This window comes from Chiloscyllium plagiosum, unplaced genomic scaffold, assembly GCF_037043375.1.
Source record: "Chiloscyllium plagiosum isolate Xiang-an unplaced genomic scaffold, Cpla_swu_hap1 HiC_scaffold_7, whole genome shotgun sequence".
Lineage (NCBI taxonomy): Eukaryota > Metazoa > Chordata > Chondrichthyes > Orectolobiformes > Hemiscylliidae > Chiloscyllium > Chiloscyllium plagiosum.
Window position 1 is genome coordinate 46,850,824 of NW_028270145.1, and position 18,160 is coordinate 46,868,983.

Below are 18,160 nucleotides of genomic sequence, written 5' to 3' on the forward strand. Positions count from 1 at the left end.
CCTTTGCTGTAGGTATTCTCTTCAACCTGACATAAATAGCCATTTTTCAAGTGTGAATCTTGACATTGATTACCAGCAAGTTAGTAAATGGTGGTGATAATATCAGAACCAGATTTGTTATTACCTAATTTCTTTTTCATTAAGTCCTGGAATATGAGTGTTGCTGGCAAGGCCAGCATTAATTGACTGCCCCTAATTGCCCTTGAGAATAATACTTTCTTAAGTCATTGCAGTCCATCTGGTCTAAGTATACTCTCAGTGCTGTTGGGAAGAGACTTCCAGTTAATTGCCTCAGTGCCAGTGATATAATTGTGAGCGGCACGATGGCACAGTGGTTAGCACTGCTGCCTCACAGCGTGGAGACCTGGGTTCAATTCCCGACTTAGGCGACTGACTGTGTGGAGTTTGCACATTCTCCCTGTGTCTGTGTGGGTTTCCTCCGGGTGCTCCGGTTTCCTCCCACAGTCCAAAGATGTGCACGTCAGGTGAATTGGCCATGCTAAATTGCCTGTAGTGTTAGATAAGGGGTAAATGTAGGGGTATGGTTGGGTTGCGCTTCGGCGGGTTGGTGTGGACTTGTTGGGTCGAAGGGCCTGTTTCCACACTGTAATGTAATCTAATCTAATCTAATCTTCATGTCAGGATGGTGTGTGGCCTTGAAGGCAAACTTGCAAGTGATCATGTTTTAATTCATTTGGGGCCATTGCCTTTCTAAGTGATAGAAGTTCTAGGTTTTCAACGTGATTTCAAATGCATGGACACTTCCAGTCTGAATCAAATCAATGAATAATTTCCCCATTGCTACATTAATTCACCTTACTGCTATCCTCTTTCAGATCAAATTAACGCAATGGGCTTCCTAATTAACGTATGGGCTTCCTAATCTGTATTGCTGAATTATTGAAATTTAGTGAACCATTGAAAAAGATAAATCTTTCAAGAAAACAGCTTCAATTAGCAAAAATAGCAATCACTTATAAGTGAAACAAGACACAAGAGAGAACAACTGGAGAGAACTGAAAATAGGGTAGTTTAGGCCTACTTGCCAGCTCTCAGGTGCATTTGAAGAAGGGTGAGGAAGGGAATGAAAATCTGGAGGAAGCAGTGTTCCCACTGTGCCTGATCAGTGTGGGTGCATGTCTACATAAACGGTACTCTGTTTGGGCCTCATTCTGTGATGAATGTTAGATGTACACAGACATACGAAAATATTACCCAATACACATGTTGAAAAAAATTATGCATGAACAAAATGGTGATAATTCTAATCTCTCCCACTTTGAACAGTCTCTGTCTGCTCATTTCATCCATTATCTCAAATGAATTTATGTTATTTTTTGACTTTTGTGAGAGTTTCTATTGTCAGTGTTTGTGATATCCCAGCTGTCCTCGGGAGATGTCACTTCCACGTGAGTGCTAGATCAGAGCCAAATACTCATCTTTCAGAATTAATATCTCTGCTGGATCGATTACCTGTCGGGTACATCAAGCTTGAACAGAAACTGATTCGTGTTTTGGGACCCAATAGCACTTGATATCAATAACAATGGCTTGTATAGATGTTCACATTCTGATGGCAAAGTAGGCAAGAACTTTATTAATCCAACAAATTGTTGCAATGCGTCTGTGTCTGCGTGTTGCTGCATCTTTGCTACACCTTTGAAACATGTCATTTCTAAGTGAACTCATTTTACTGTCAGAATATGACCAACGTACTTGACTTCAGGGACTTCAATTGCATCTTTTTCTTTTTGTCCCATTATTTTATCTTATCATACCTTTTCTTCTGCTGTTCTGTGATGGCTTCTTCTTCTGTTTTTACTTGATCACCATCAATTGCCTGCTCCTCAGAAAATGATTTCTTCGTATTTTTCACCTTTCTTTCAATTGTTAGGACCCTCTGATTCAGCAGACTTACAATTCCTCTAACCCATCTTTCAGGCTCAACTTGAAGGCAGTTGAAACTCTCCTCAGAAAAGTTAGTCTCACATGACCGTCGATGATGTTCACAAGAAAGACAGCGAGAAAGTGAGGACTACAGATGTTGGAGATCAGAGTCGAAGAGCGTGCTGCTGGAAAAGCACAGCCGGTCAGGCAGCATCCGAGGAGCAGGACAGTTAATGTTTTGAGCATAAGCTCTTCATCATTCCTGATGAGGAGCCTATGCTCGAAACGTTGACTCTTTCTCTCATGCTGCCTGACTAGCTTTGCTTTTCCAGCACCACACTCTTCAACGCATGAGAGAGACATTCAAGATCTGGAAGAAAACATTGTAATTTTCTTGGACCTGTTCAGCAATCAATGTCCTCAAGAACTGTGAAACAATACAAATCTCTCCTGGCATGTTAGAGGGTTACCAGTCTAGCTTTCGTCCAGCAGACTTGTTTCAGCAGGATTTTGGTTCATATGCATTTCTGGATCTTCATTCTTCCCATTGCATTCAGTTCTCAGCTTTATTTTTCCAGTTGAGCTGAGTTTCATTCCATCATGTAGCCTCAAATGTACCTACAAAGGTTCCGATTGCAACTCACGATCTTGAACCACTCCATTCAGGTCTGTGAAGTTCACGATGTTGCATGAAGTGATGCTTTCCTTCTGTACTTATCATTTTAACATTCACAAACCACTTCTCACCTTTAAATCCAACATGTGTTTTATCTAAGTCCAGCTGACATCTCTCCTGCAGCCACCTTTCTTCCTTTTCTTCTTTCAAACAGTTGCATGCAAGAAGTCTTTCACTTCTTCCAGTTAGAACAAAGTCCCCACAGTGGACTTTTGTGTTGCCTGCACAATATTGAAATCCTGCTCATGAGTCTTGGTTGTTCCATTGGCTTTTCTACAAATATTTCTTCCTTTTTTTCAAATACATTGCTCTTGTATGGTTTTATTCCATTCTTAGCAATCTCATATCGTTTCACACTGAGAACAAAAAAAAATTCTATTTCTGTCATACAACTCCTTTCAGTTCCACAGCAGCAAGAAGTGGAAAATTCACAATCTCCTGATTCATCCAGTGTCGTTGCAGACCACAATTTTAATTCTTCTTTGCTGGCATTTTACAGAACTCGGATTCCTGTACATGGCTCTGAAAATTCACTCAGCCTCAGCTTGAAACTTCTCCCACCATGTGAATGGCTGCCACAAATTAAAACTAAAGCAATTACAGGAGAGGCAGAGGTGACATGACTACAGCAAGCTAACTCATACACTATGGTCAACTGTCTTTTTCAAAAACAATCATTCTCTTTGTCTCATGAAGGACCAAACTTATGTTGAGGGTAAGGGACATCAGGCATTGGCAGCCTTCAGTAACTCACCCAGGTATACATAAGACCATAAGACTATGAGATAAAGAGGCAGAATTAGTCCATTTGGCGCATTGGGTCTGTTCAACCATTCCACTATGGCTGACGTGTCCTCAATCCCATTCTCCTGCCTTCTGCCCATAACCCTTGATCCCCAGACGAATCAAGAACCTATCTATCTCAGTCTAAACACACTCAGTGATTTGGCCTCCACAGCCTTCTGTGACAAGGAGTTCCACAGATTCACCAGCCTCTGACTGAAGAAATTCCTCATCATCTCAGTTCTAAAGGGTCATTACTCTACTCTGAGGCTGTGCCTTTGTGTCCTAGTCTCTCCTACTCGTCAAAGCATCTTCTCTATGTCCACTCTATCCAGGCCTCTCAGTATTCTGTAAGTGTAAAGAGATCTTTCCCCTCATCTTTCTAAACTCGATCAAGTACAGACCCGGAGTCCTCAACTGCTCCTCATATGACAAGTATTTCATTCCTGGGATCATTCTTCCTTAGATACAGGACCAAAAACTGTTCACAATCTTTCAAGTATAGTCTGACCAGAGTCTTGTATGGTCTCAGCAGTACATCTCTGCTCTTGTATTCTAGTTGTCTCGGAATGAATGCTAACATTGCATTTGCCTTCCTAACTGCCAAATGAACCTGTATGTTAACTTTAAGAGAATTCTGAACTCGAACCCCAGTCCCTTTAAGCTTCAAGTTTCTGAAGGCTTTCCTCATTCAACCAATAGTCTATACCTCTATTCTTCCTACCATTGAGCACAACCTCACAGTTCCCACATTGTATTGCAGCTGCTACTTCTTTGCACACTCTCTTTGTTTATCTAAGTCCTTCTGCAGTGTCTCTGTTTCCTCAATATTTATCCAACCCTCTGCCTTTGTGTGTGTCATCTGCAAACCTAGCAACAATGCTCAGTTCCTTCATCCAGATTATTAATGTATAACATGAATAGGTGTGGTCCCTGTGAAACACCACTAGTTATCGGCAGTCATCCTGAAAAAGACCTCTTTATCCCCACTCTCTGCTCTCTCCCAATCAGCCAATTCTCTCTATACCCGTACCTTGCCCCTAACACTATTAGCAGTCATCTTATTTAGCAATCTCCTGTGTGACACCTTGTTGAAGACCTTCTGGAAATCTAAGTAGATTATGTCCAATGGCTATCCTTTGTCTCACTAGCTTGTTACTGCCTCAGAAAATTCAAAGAAATTTGTCAGGCGTGATCTCCCCTTGATGAAGCTGTGCTGACTCAGCCCTGTTTTACCACGCACTTCCAAGTACTCTGCGATCTTATCCTGAATAATAGACGATAAAAACGTAGCAGTAACTGAGATCAGGCCAACCAACCTATAATTTCCCAACCCTGCTCCTCTCCCTTCTAACAGGGGTGTTATATTACTATTTCCCAGTCCTCTGGGACCCTCCCTGACTCCAGTGATCCCTGAAAGATCATCATTGCTGCCGCCACAATTATCTCAGCCATCTCCTACAGAACTCTGGGATGTTGTCCATCTGATCTGGTGATGTATCCACATTTAAACCTTTCAGCTTCCTCGGTACCTTTCTTTCCTTAATGATGGCCACTAATTCCCTCATTCAAGATCTGGACCTTTCTTTCCTACTTTAAGCTGCTGCTTAAAAACTTGACTCTTTGACAAAGCTTTTAGTCCTCTGTCCTAATTTCTGCCTCCAGAGCTTGCTGTCAAATTTTGCTTGATAACACTTTGATTAAGCACTTACAGATGTTTTATGAACTCAGCCACAAGAAACAAAAAACTTACAAACCAGCTACATTCAGAAGCATGTCCCTTATCTGAACAGATAAATGTATTGTGTGGCCAAACTTGTTTCCACGTTTGGGTAGTGCTAACACACATAATTCAAATTCACAAAGTTCTGTTTAAACTTTGGAATCAGTTATTTCAGCCCATAATGTCATCTGATTCAAGGGTGTTTAATGAGCTTGACTGTTCAGTTGGAACAGATTCAAATCACTTTACAACTTCAAAGAGATCAAATCAGGCCAATTAGATCCTACAGTTACTGAAAATAAAAGTGAATAACAGCATTGAAGAATTGCTGTTAGTTCTGAAATATATCAAATGAGTGTTTATGTTTAAAAGCACAATTTAGTTTCATTATTTTCGGATTTCTGTTTCTGCTAAAGTAACTTCAAGCAGTTTATATCACAGGACATGAGTACAGTGTATTGTATATCTGCATAGTCCAGCCAAGAGCCAAAGTGTCCAGGAAGGGGTGGTTGACTAACAAAGTTGAAGGGAGAGGAAAAATGCTGATGGAGGCAAGGGAGCAGTCTGCCCAGATTACCCAGCACTCTCCCTGCTCACTGATCAGGCCTCATCAGAAAACCCCTCCTACTCCCTCCATATCCCTGGATCCCATCTTCCCGTCAGGGATTCTCTTTCCCCTCTACAGAACTCCTGATCCCCTCCTGGACTATCCCACCTCTTCCCATGAGACTTCAAGGCAGAAATCCAGGTCCCATCCCAAAATCCATTTGCCTCTCCCTGAACACCTGCATGGCCCAACCCTTCTCTACAGACCCTCCTTTGCCCCTGATCTCCAGATCCCACACTAGCCATCCACCCTCCCAGACACCTACCTGGATCTGTGCTGGACCCAAAACTCTGGGCTCGGGCGATCACCACAGAATGCAATACCAGAGCATTGCCCCTTGCTGCACATTAGCCTGAGTGTCTGGATTTACTGACAGCCCACAGCCCTCTCACTTCCCCAACCCCAACTATTTACTAATTGGAATCAAGAGGATAGGTGTTCCAGACACTGGTGCTCCCTCATGGTTGTCTATGCACATGTACCATGCCTGGTCATCATTATACATTCACAATAACATAGAGTGCAGACACCAGCTAAGTTGGAACAGTGGAGAGGAGACCTGTCACACAATCTGAAGAATTCAGGACAAATGGCACCCAAAGACCACACGTCGAGGACAAGGGGCATAAAACCAAATTCCAGAACAACCCCAGAAACTCCAGCACATTTGATGACACTTCTGGCTGCATTCCCAGCTTTCCTGCCTTCACTGTTGGTGGTTGCACCTCCAGCTGTCTGGGCCCGAAACTCTGTAATACTCTACGTAAACCTCTCCAACTCTTTACAACATTAAGGCATTCCTAAAATATGCCTTTTTAATGAAACGACTGGTCACCTTAAGTGTTTTAGGGTCATAATTCATTTTATAATGTCCCTATGATGTTTGTGGAATCTTTTCAATTATAAAGGTGCTAAATAAATATCTTGTTGGATTGTATTGCAAAGTACAAAATCAAGGCCATAATAATGTTATTGTCTAAGGCTTTAATGAGACTTGGGGTTGGACATTGTTTCCCTTTATAGTGCATCCACCTCAAGAAGCACATTATGACAATTGAAAAGGTACACAGAAATACAATGATGAATACAAGCGGAAGATTTTAGTAACAGTAAGCTGGTGAAATAACAATGACTGGACAAAAATGGATTAATTACGGAAAGCCACTATGGATTCGTGGTAGGCTCATCATGTCTAATCGAATAGATCAATTTATTTGACAAGGTTATGTTTGTAGAATGTTTGTGATAGCTCCTATGCACTGGGACGGCAGTCAAATCTCAGGAGGTTGCAGATTTCAGCAGTGACTTATTTGAAAAGATTGAGCTTCCTACTTCGACATGTCACTCGAACTGAACCTCTTCCTCTACATACTACGTTGAGGTTTTCACCTCCTTCTGGCTGGAGCTGTGTCCCAATTCCCTCTGGCTCCATGAAACAGGAGTTGGACTAACATGTTCAGACATTGCAGCCCTGTAAAAATATCAAGCACTTTTGCAGTGTGCAGTATGTTCCATAACTTTGCAGAGTTGTTCAATAACTTAGGAACTTGCCATCAACAACAAAGGAAAGAGTTGGAGAACATCAGTCCCTGGATCAGGTTGAGGAATTCTGGATTGATGTAGTGAAAGATCAATGCTGCCAGCAGTATATGTGATTGTACAGCCAATTTTCGACAAATGCTTTCAGCATCGAGGAGTAAATCCTTTTACAGTAACTAGAAAGCTGTGGTTGACCATTTACACTGTCCACTGTGAACCTGTAAACACATAATACATTTCACACATTTAGCAAAGGGCTTTTCCAAATTTTTGCGACCGAGGCGAAAGAGAACTGAAAGTATGCATAAAATTTATCCTCAACACAGAAGTCGGAAAAGATTTCCATAATTATTGAAAGCACTTACGTTGTGTTGAATTAAAATTTCTTACCTGCACACCTATCTGATTTTATTTTGTGTGGACACTTACTCCTCTGTGACCTGTAACAACATTGGGGTTTTGTGAGGCTGGTCTCTGGAACACACTTGATTAAACCTTTAAAGACTGAGGTGACACTTGTCTTAACAAAGTGAATGTCTATTCAAGGTTTGCTTTTGGTGACAGGTCACTTGCTTGTCCCACACTTACCATGTCCAGCCCAAACATTGATTCCTGCATTGGCCTCAGAGGGACCTGCATTAGAAGTAAATTATTTTGTTTTAAGAAAAATGTGGCATCCATTCCGAATTATTGTAGTTCACTTGTAACTCGCAGTGGTATCAATAACCTATGTGACAACAGATTGAATAATTCTGATTAAGCTGTGAAATCCTTGAGCTATGATGTTATCAAAGGTTCATGCAAGGTTTGGGTGGAAGCAGTCATGGCTGCAACTCTAGGAGAAATCCTTAGAAACTTATTGTGCCATCTTATTGCCACAGAAACCCTCTGGACAATCCTCTATACAGGGATGTTCTGCCTACCCTAAATATTCTTTACATTGCAGTACAGTTGCAGGTCATGAATTCCTAATTCCTAATTCCAACACATAAAAAACCTGCCATTTATACAAGATCCCTTTAAACCATAACTTGGGATCATCTGTGTCAATTTGCAAGGGGACCGAAGCTTAGCATTCATTCAAAAGTCAGTAACACTGACTGTGCATCACTCGCTCCGGAATGGACAAACAAACCAGCCAAGAATATGTGCTCACATCTCTGGAATGGGAGTTGAACCATAACCTTTTGATTCAGAGGCAAATGTTTGCTACAGTGATTCAGTCACCTGTGCCTTCACAGATAATATCTAGTTAGAGACCAAAAATCTATAGATGCTGGAATGCAAAGTAGACAAGCAGAAGGCTGGAAGAGCCAGGCAGCATCAGGTGGTGGAGAAGTTGGCATTTCAGGTATAACCCTTCTTCAGGAATGGAGGTTGGGGTAGGAGGAGCTGTGAATAAAGCGGGGGGGAAGGAATATGTGTTGGGAGAGAGGCGGAGTGGTGTGGTGGTGATACAGGTGGTAGGTATAACCTGGTGGATCGATAGGAAGAATGAATCTGGTTGGTAGCTGGAAGGAGAGGTCAGTTGGAGGGATGGAAGGGAGAAAGGAGGGCTGGAAAGGGAGTTGAGAGATGGGTGGGCAGGTTATTTGAAATTGGAGAACTTAACTTTGAGTCGTCCGGGCTGTAGGGTGCCCAGGTCAAAGGTGAGGTGTTGTTCCTCCAATTTGGGGTCTGATTCACTGTGGCAATGGAGGAAACCGAGGATGGACATGTCAGAGAGGAAGTGGGAAGAGGAGTTAAAATGGGTGATGACTGGGAGGTGAGGCTTGCCCTACAGGCCCAGCTGAAATGGCAAGCCTGCCCTCCCAGTCAACATTGAGTTCTCCAATTTTAAACAACCTTCCCACCCATCACCTGACTCTCTTTCCAGCCCCACAACTGCCTTCCATCCCTCTGACTGATCCCTCCTTCCAGTTACCAACTGGATCCATTCCTCCTAACGATTTAACAGGTCGTACCTACCACCTGTATTCACTACCTCACCACTCCCCCTTTCCCCACCCTTAACCCTTCCCTTCTTCCCTTTATAGCTCCTCCTATCACTACTTCCATTTCTGAAGAAGGGCTATACCTGAAATGTCGACTTCTCAACCTCCTGATGCTGACTGACTTGACATGTTCTTCCAGCCTCTTGCTTGTCTCCATAGATAACACAACATGCAATTCTAAACCTTTCAAAGGCTGGGCCATTGAGATCTTGGATTAGTGGGTACACAATTGATGGCCAGTTTTTCACTATCATTACTGAGGGAGTTGATTCCTCCTTACCCCCTCACAGTTTCCCCTGTTCAAAGATTGTGTGCTGCTTCACCTGGTCACATACTCCTTTGTTACATTATGCACATTGTGAGTGTACATGAGTTGCCAATCGAATGATTAAAGTTCTTTACAGAACTGGTGAACGAGAATAGGAGTAACCAAACTATTCAATAGTTCCTGCTTTCTCTCTATGAAACATACAAAGATTATTCATTTTAAATGGGTTCATTTTCATCTTACAATTAATATTGATGTTTGCATTCATTAACAACTAGAACTTGTTAACTCCCCTCCAAACTTTTACACCTCTCATTTCCTCCCTTGTACATTGAGGAATGGGAGAGCTTCCTCTTTATTCTTACTTAAGGGCCTAATAGTCATCAATCTGTTTGCTGTTGTTTCCTTTTGAAGACAAAATGGAAAAAATAGTGAAAGACTTTATACAGAGCCTTTCATGACTACAGGATATTGCAATCTACATTACTGCCAATTAATGATTTAATTGAACTAAGTTGAAATGTTTGACCTGATCTCATCAGTTCCCAGTTAATTTTTCTTCGTTGGTTGGCAAGTATTTATTGCTGATCCTGGATTGTCCTTGAGAAGTTGGGAGGAGCTGCCCTCTTGAAACATTGTCGTCCATGTTCCTATACATCTGCTGGGAAGAAAGACACACCAATACCAGTATTCTCAACCAGGCCAAGATCCCCAGCATCGAGCACTGACCACCTTTGATCGACTATAACAGGTTGGGCATGTTGTCTGCATGACCGACATGAGACTCCACAAGCAGCTGCTCTACTCTCAGCTTCGGAGTAAGGAGAAATGGTGGACAGAGGAAGCGCTTCAGTGACACCCTCAAGGCCTCACTGGTAAATCACTGACCCTAGACTGCCCAAAGTGGTGGAGAAGCATCCAAGAAGTCTTCGAAACCTTGACACTTGCTGTTGGGAAAAAGCACAAGCTAGGTGAAAACAGCGAAAGGATTGTGCTGCCATACTAATGCCCCACCCACCCCTTCCCAGGACCACCTTCTGCCCCAAATCTACATTAGTCTGTCCAGCTGCTGACGGATTCACCCTGAGAGTAGAAGAGAGTCATCTTCATCTACGATAGACCACCAATGAATGAGGGTAGGTACACCACAGTGTTTTTCAAGAGAGAGCTCCAATATTTTAACCTTATTACAGTGAAGGAACAATGATATATTTTCAAGTCAGGATAATGCAAAGCTTAAAGAGGAACCTACAGGTGGTGGTGTTCTCATTTAGCTACTGCACTTATTCTTTCAGGTGGTAGAGGTCAAGGGTTTGCAAGGCACTGTCAGTTATTGCAATGCATTTTGTGGGTTGGACATATTGGTGCCACTGTGCATTGCTTGTGGATGAACTGAGTGTTGAAGGTGGTGAATATGGTCCAATCAAGTGGCTTCTTTATCCTGAAAGATGCTTCCTGAGTATTATTGAAACTGCATTCATCCAGGCAAATGGAGAATATTCTATCACATTCCTGACAATAGACTTACTATGAAGAGTTAGAAGATTATTTGTCTCTGCAGAATTTCCAACCTAGTAGCCACAGTCTTCATTTGGCTGATCCAATTCAGTTTCTGGTTGGTGGTAACCCCAATCTGTTGTTAGTGAGACTACAGTGATGATATCATAGTGAATATCAAGTGTGATGGTTGTATTCTGTGCTGTTGGAAATTATCAGTGCCTGGCACTTGGGTCGTTCAAATGTGACTTACTTCTTATTAGCTCAAACTTGTGTATTGTCAAAGTCTCGCTGCCTTTGGACATGGATTGTATCAGTATCTGAAGAGCCATGAGAGCTGATGAATATTGTGCAACGTGAGCAAATGTTCACAACCCTGATGAATTGAAAGCCATTGATGAAGCAGATGAAGATGGTAAGCCTCAGATACTGCCCTGAGGAAAACCTGCAGAGATGTTCTGAGGTGATTAACCTCCAACAACCCCCACCAAATTCCTTTGTACTCAGTATGACTCCACCTAGCAAGGAGTTATCCCCTGATTCCCATTGTCAATAATTTTATGAGACACTTGTATTTCCAAACTGTGGAAGGCCTTTAAAACTGACTGGGTCACAATGAATACTTTTTAATTGCTAAAGAAAAAATAAGAAGGTCATCCCAAGACTGGGAGAGCATGACTGCAGAGGTTCAAGGGTGTAACTGGCCAAGACAAGGCACAGTGTTCAAGTCTGCACAACTGGACTTAAAGAGCTTCATATCAGGCATATTTCAGAAGAGAGGATGTGAGATGCTTAGATCTCAAATGTTCATGTTCTCTCAAGTAAATTTTGGTACTGCTGTCTCCCAGCTGCAGGTCAGGACCCATCAGTCTCCTTTATACATCTCTCAATCCCCTTGTGCCTGATACAAATGTCACCACATTCTTTTTTTAATTATATCAATGTCTCTGGAAAGGCCAGCATCTGTTCCCCAACCCCAACTGCTCTGAAAAGGCGGTCTTTTGTGTTTTTCTCTTGAATGGGTGCACTCCATGTGCTTTTGGTAAATTCACAGTGCTGTTCAGGAAGGAGTTGCAGGTTATTGACCTAGCCAGTCTGAAGGAATGTTGATCTAAGTTCCAAATTGAAATAGTATGTGACTTAGAGGGAAAATTGCAGACAGTAGTATTTCCAAGCACCTGCTGCCCTCAATCTTTAAGGCAGTAGAGTTTGTAAGTATCAAGGGTGCTGTCAATAGCAACTGAGTGAGTTGATACAGTGGATCTTGGATACACAGCTGCCACTGTGCCAGTGGCATGGGCATTGAATGTTTCAGATAGTCGGAGGAATGTGGATCAAGCACGCTGCTTTGTTCTGGATTGTTTTGTGCTGCTTGAATGTTATTGGAAAAGCACTCACCAGATGAGTGGACAATATTTGATTATCAACATAATTTATGCCTTTGAAGATGTTGGACAGACACTAAGAATTCTGGATGAGACTTTCTTGTCACAGAATTCCTAGGCTCTGACCTCCTCTTGTAGCAATAGTATTTATGTGGGTCATCTAGCTAAGTTTGTGGTCAATAGTAACTCACAGTGGAGTTGATAGTGGAGGATTCAGCAATGATAATGCCAGTGAATTTTAAGAGTGGATGGTTAGATTCCCTCTTGTTAAAGATGGTCATTAGCTGTCAGTTGTGTGGCTCAGAACACTCATTTTGCCACAGAATGTGATTGATGCCAAAACATTAACTGTTTTCAAGAAGGAATTAGATATAATTCTTCGGGTTAAAGGAATAAAAGGGTATACAGAGAAAGTGTGAACAGGAATTGGATGATCAGCTGTAGTTGTTATTGAATGGCGGACCACGCCTGAAGGGCTTACACCTGCTCCAATTTGCTAAGTTTTAGTTTGTCACTTCTCAGCCCAAATCCGAACATCATTCAGATCTTCCTGTATAGAGACAAGGAAAGCTTCAAAATCAATGGGGTTGCGAATGGAACTGAAACTGCAATTTCTGTTTTTGTTTCAGATCACCAGCCTCCACAGTTCTTTGTTTTATCATATCCTTGAATATTGAGCTCCATGTCTTGGTCACTCTGCAACTATGTCACTGTAATAACTATCCAGTCATTTGATTATATCTACTTGGGCTGTCCACTCATCTACTAGAACTACTGTGTGCATTTAGCGTTGACTTTTGTTTACCATCTTTATGTTCTCTGGTTCAAATTTCTGCTGCACTCCTCAGCATATATTTTCTTTGCCTTCCTGTCACACCTTGATGATCATTTGCCTCTTCTCTACTCTGCCCCTCTGCTCTCTCATTTCTTTTTATTTTATTTTAAACTTCCCTTCAATAGAACACCACCCACCCCACTAATTAGTTTAAAGCCCAATCTTCAATCTAATTCAGCCATTTGCCAGGATACTGGTCCCAACATGATTCAAATGAAGCTATCACAACAGAACAGGTCTCTTTCCTCAGTATTTGTACCAATGCCTTGGGAATCAGACCTATTTCTCCCACAGCAAAGTTTGAACTTTGCATTTACCACTCTACTCAAATATACTCAACATGTGACTCCAGTAGTAATCTGGAGATTATTGTTTTAATTTCTGCTTTTAATTTAGCCTGAGCTAATCTGTCAACAGCACGTCTTTCCTCATCCTACCCATATCATTCTACTTCCATGAACTATGACAACTGGATGCTTCCCATCCATTCCAAGTGCCTGTCCAACTAAAAGAGATGTTGTGAACGTTTGCACCAGGCAGGCAACATAACCATCAATACTCTCTTTTGCTTTTTCATCAGTACTCTCAGTCTTTTCTGCAGAGAACAGTATCTATTCCACTGACTTGTCTTTTCTCTGACCACTTCAATGGCACTCTGTTCCCTGATGCTGTGGTCAGTTTGCTCATCCTCTCTGCCAAGAAGGACAATAGCAGCAGATACTTGGGAAGACCACCAAGTTCCCCTCTCTCACTATCAACTCTCAGCATCCTGACATGGAAATGTATCACTATTTTTAGTGTCATTGAACCCAAATCCTGGAATTCCCTCTCCCTAAGGGCATTGTGGGTCTACTTACAGCACATGGAACACAGCAGTTCAAGAAGGCAACTGATCACCACCGTCTCAAGGGCAACAAGATATGAGCAATAGAAAGGCAAAACAACTGTGGATGCTGGAAATTGGAAATGAAAACAGAAATTGCTGGTAGCATCTGTGAAGAGAAATCAGAGTTAATGTTTTGGGTCCAGCGGTGCTTCTTAAAAAAAATGCTTGCCAGCCAGTGATGCTCAAGTTCCACAAATTCTTAAAAAAACAAACTAATAAGTGATGCAAAAACCTGCGGAGGAGAAAATAATAGGTTTTGTCGATTAGACACCAGTCTCGGTTCCTTATTATCAGATATTTTGTTGCCATAACTTCTATCTTCCTATTGATTGAAAAGTTAAAAGTTAATTATGTAAACCATTGAAATCTGCTTTGCTGATTTTTTTTTGCACTTCTTTAATTTCCACATTTCATAAATCAATTAATTGATTATTGTCTGAATTCAGAGGGCATGGTTTTGTTCTTCTCTGATCCAAACAAATAGGAAAGGGAGAGAGCTTCTGTCATCAATGGTGAGAAATTAACATTATCAATGTATTCTGTTCAACCACTGGGCAATTCCTCATTCCCAAATAATGTATAAAGTCACACGCTGTTTTTCAAGGAAGTATGAACACATTTATTGAAGTAATCTTTGGTTAAGTCCAAAAGAAATATCTGGGGAAGACTGGAAATCATAACAATCACATCACATCATAAGTGCCTATTATCATGAAATGTGTTGGAGGAAAATACAAGTTCATGCCATGAATACTCACAACATAAAATTGTTGCATTTTATCAAATGTTAATATAACAATTCACATTTGATGATATAACTTCCTCTAATTGACTGTTAATCCTTTAAATACGGTAAAAGAAAGGATATTTCTCAAATTATGCAAATCCTTTTCTGTATATCTATACTAGAGATTTTCTATAAATGCCTGACAGTGTTTGTTATAAGGTATGTAGAACAGTGACATTTTCAGAAATAAAGATTGCTCCTTAGTTCATATTATCATATAAATGGGATATAAACTAATCTTGTTATGAATTTAAATTTGCTGCAGAATTACTGCAGTCCTTCATGAATTTAATGATTTGATCTATAACGTTAAGCATTATCATGGATCAAAAATTCAAACTTAGAAATGGTTGAGATTACGCATGCCATAATTTCCCTAATATGTTAACAATCTCATGTTTGTGCACACTTATAGCTAAACAAATCTCACTTCCTGAGTGAAGATATCTGACCAAGAAAGAAAGAGACAGAACATGCTGTACTGATCACACACCGACTGCAGACTTCTGTCTTATTCTATAAATCCCAAAAAGTGTATCAAACTGATAGAAATGAAAGGAGAGAGAAAGAACTCATTGGGGTCTGAGCAACATAGGTAATTTTGATTTGATTTGATTTATTACTGTCACATGTACCAAGATACAGTTAAAAGTATTGTATTGTGTGCTAACCAGACAAATCAGACCTTACAAAATTGCATAGGGTAATAGACCAGAATGGAGAATATCGTGTTATAGCTACAGAGAATGTACAAAGAAAGATCAATTCTAATATAGGAAATGTCTGTTCATAAGTCTGATAACAGCAGGGAAGAAGCTATTCTTAAATCTGTTGATATGTGTTTCAAACTTTTGTATCTTCTGTCCAATGGTAGAGGGTGGAAGAGAGTATAATTGGAGTGGGAGGAGTCTTTGATTATGTTAGCTGCTTTCCCAAGGCAGCGGGAAGTGTAGATGGAGTCAACAGGAGCAAGCTGGTTTTAGTGATGGTATGGGCACAGCAGTTGCCATACCAAGCTGTGGTGCATCCAGATAGGATGTTTCTTATGGTGCATCTATAAAAATTGGTACGAGTCATTGTGGACATGTCGAATTTCCTTAGCCTTCTGAGGAAGTGGAGGCATTGGTCTGCTTTCTTTGGCAAATGCGTGAAAGGATTGGGTGACAAGTACAGTGAGGCCCATCTCAAAGTGGCTAATATCTTGCTCCAGGTTTTATACTTTTCACAAGTAGCACGGCAAGATTCTTGTTAAGCAGCAGCAAGCTGTCAATCAATGGGGATTAACGGTAGTTAAACATCTTATTAACATCATATTAACATTAAAATTCAGTGACTCAAGCTACCAACATGCCAAACAAACTCGACAAAGAAACTAGAGTGAGTATCAACTTGTTGCTTGATCTAAGCAACCTTTCTGTTGGAAACCAGGCACCAGCATCACAGGATATTCTCCATGGGTGCCAGCAATGTGCTCTCTACATCCACAGCCATTGGCATCTGACATGTACCAGCCTCTAATCACCCTCATAGCACATCACTGATTCAGTTTGAGAGAGTTTCTACACTTTGATGCTTCATTCCAAGCTGCATTGCCAACTAACATCGTCATGCTGCAGCAAGCACACTTTGTAATCAGGTTTATGTGCCCAGCTCATGGGCTGGATCATGCCCTATCTACACGGTCCAGACTTGGTATAATGGCACTCACTGACTCTGAGCCACTCCTAAATGCTCACAGTAGCCATGCATTGCACTACCTTGCCTTGCCAGTTTGCACTTGCTCCTCAGCCAGAGCTACAAGGTTCGGAATACTTTTTACCTCCTCCATCCATTTAGTTTTTCCCTCATCACAGTCCAAGGGCCTAGACACATCTCCCAGGTGATGCAGTAAGTTACCAATAATTCATTCAATCTAGTCTATTGTATTCGCTGCTGAAAGTGAGGTCTCCTCTATCCTGGAGAGACTGGGTGACCGCTTTGCGGAACACTTCTGTTTTGTCCAGAAAAATGATCCCAAGCTTCTACTTACCTGCCACTTCAACACACCACCATGTGGTCCGATGTCACATTTCTGTGTCAAGACTCTTGCAGTGCATCAATAAGCTGGAGGAACAACGCCTCATCTTCCTTCAGGTTCCTCACAACCCTCAGGATTCAACATTGAGTTTTACAATTTCAGACCATGAAGAGCTTCTTCCATATTCATTCCTCCACACCCTAGGTCCTGGTCTGTGTGGGCAGCTCCCAGTGCAGACAACACATTTTCAACACTTCACATTTACTGCTAGCACCCATTCAGTGTTTATCTCTTTTAAGAGAATAAGACCATAAGACATAAGAGTGGAAGTATGGCCATTCAACCCATCGGGTCCAGTCTGCCATTCAATCATGGCTGATGTGCATTTCAATGCCTCTTACCTGGACTCTCCCCCTAGTCCTTAATTCCTTGCGAGATCAAGAATTTATCAATCTCTGCCTTGAGGACATTTAACATCCCGGCCTCCACTGCACTCTGTGGCATTGAATTCCACAGGCCCACCACTCTCTGGCTGAAGAAATGTCTCCTCACTTCCGTTCTAAATTGACACCCTCTAATTCTAAGGCTGTGCCCATGGGTCGTAGTATCCCTGCCTAAAGGAAACAAATTCCTAGCATCCACACTTTCTAAGCCATGCTTCTAGCTCTTCTAGCTGATCATTAGCAATCCCTTTTGTCTGCTTTTCTTTTCTCTCTGGGCAGCATCTTCATCGATTTGATATACTACCTACCTTCCCCCAACCCCAGCCCCATCATCAACATGAATACTACTATTTTCCAGCTGCGTTCAATTCTGACAAATGTCACTGGACTCAAAATGTTAACTCTGCTTTTCGCGCCAGAGATGCTGCCACATTTGCTGATTTATGCTAGAATTCTTTTTCTGTCCAACAGTATTCTTGTGTTGCCATTCCATTTAGTGCTGACACAAAGCCAGGAAATTTGTTATGGCTGCCAGGAGGCCTCATCAAGCTAAGGTGGATCGGCTTCACTCAATGGGTCCCAGTACTGTACGTCAAGGGCAGATTCTGACAGCAGCCCAGAACCTGCTTGAGGCAGTCAGTCAGGATCCATTCCTCACAAGGGTGGTGGAGCCAAATGACGGGGATCCCATTACTTGTCTTGAAACTTTCTGAGCTCAAGGTGGGTGATACAGCCATTACTTTTGGTACAGGTTGAAAGGTATCTCAAGTGAGTGAATAGGCATCAGACTCATTCTCCCGACATTCAAACTTAAATTTCTCGGTCTCTGGTTT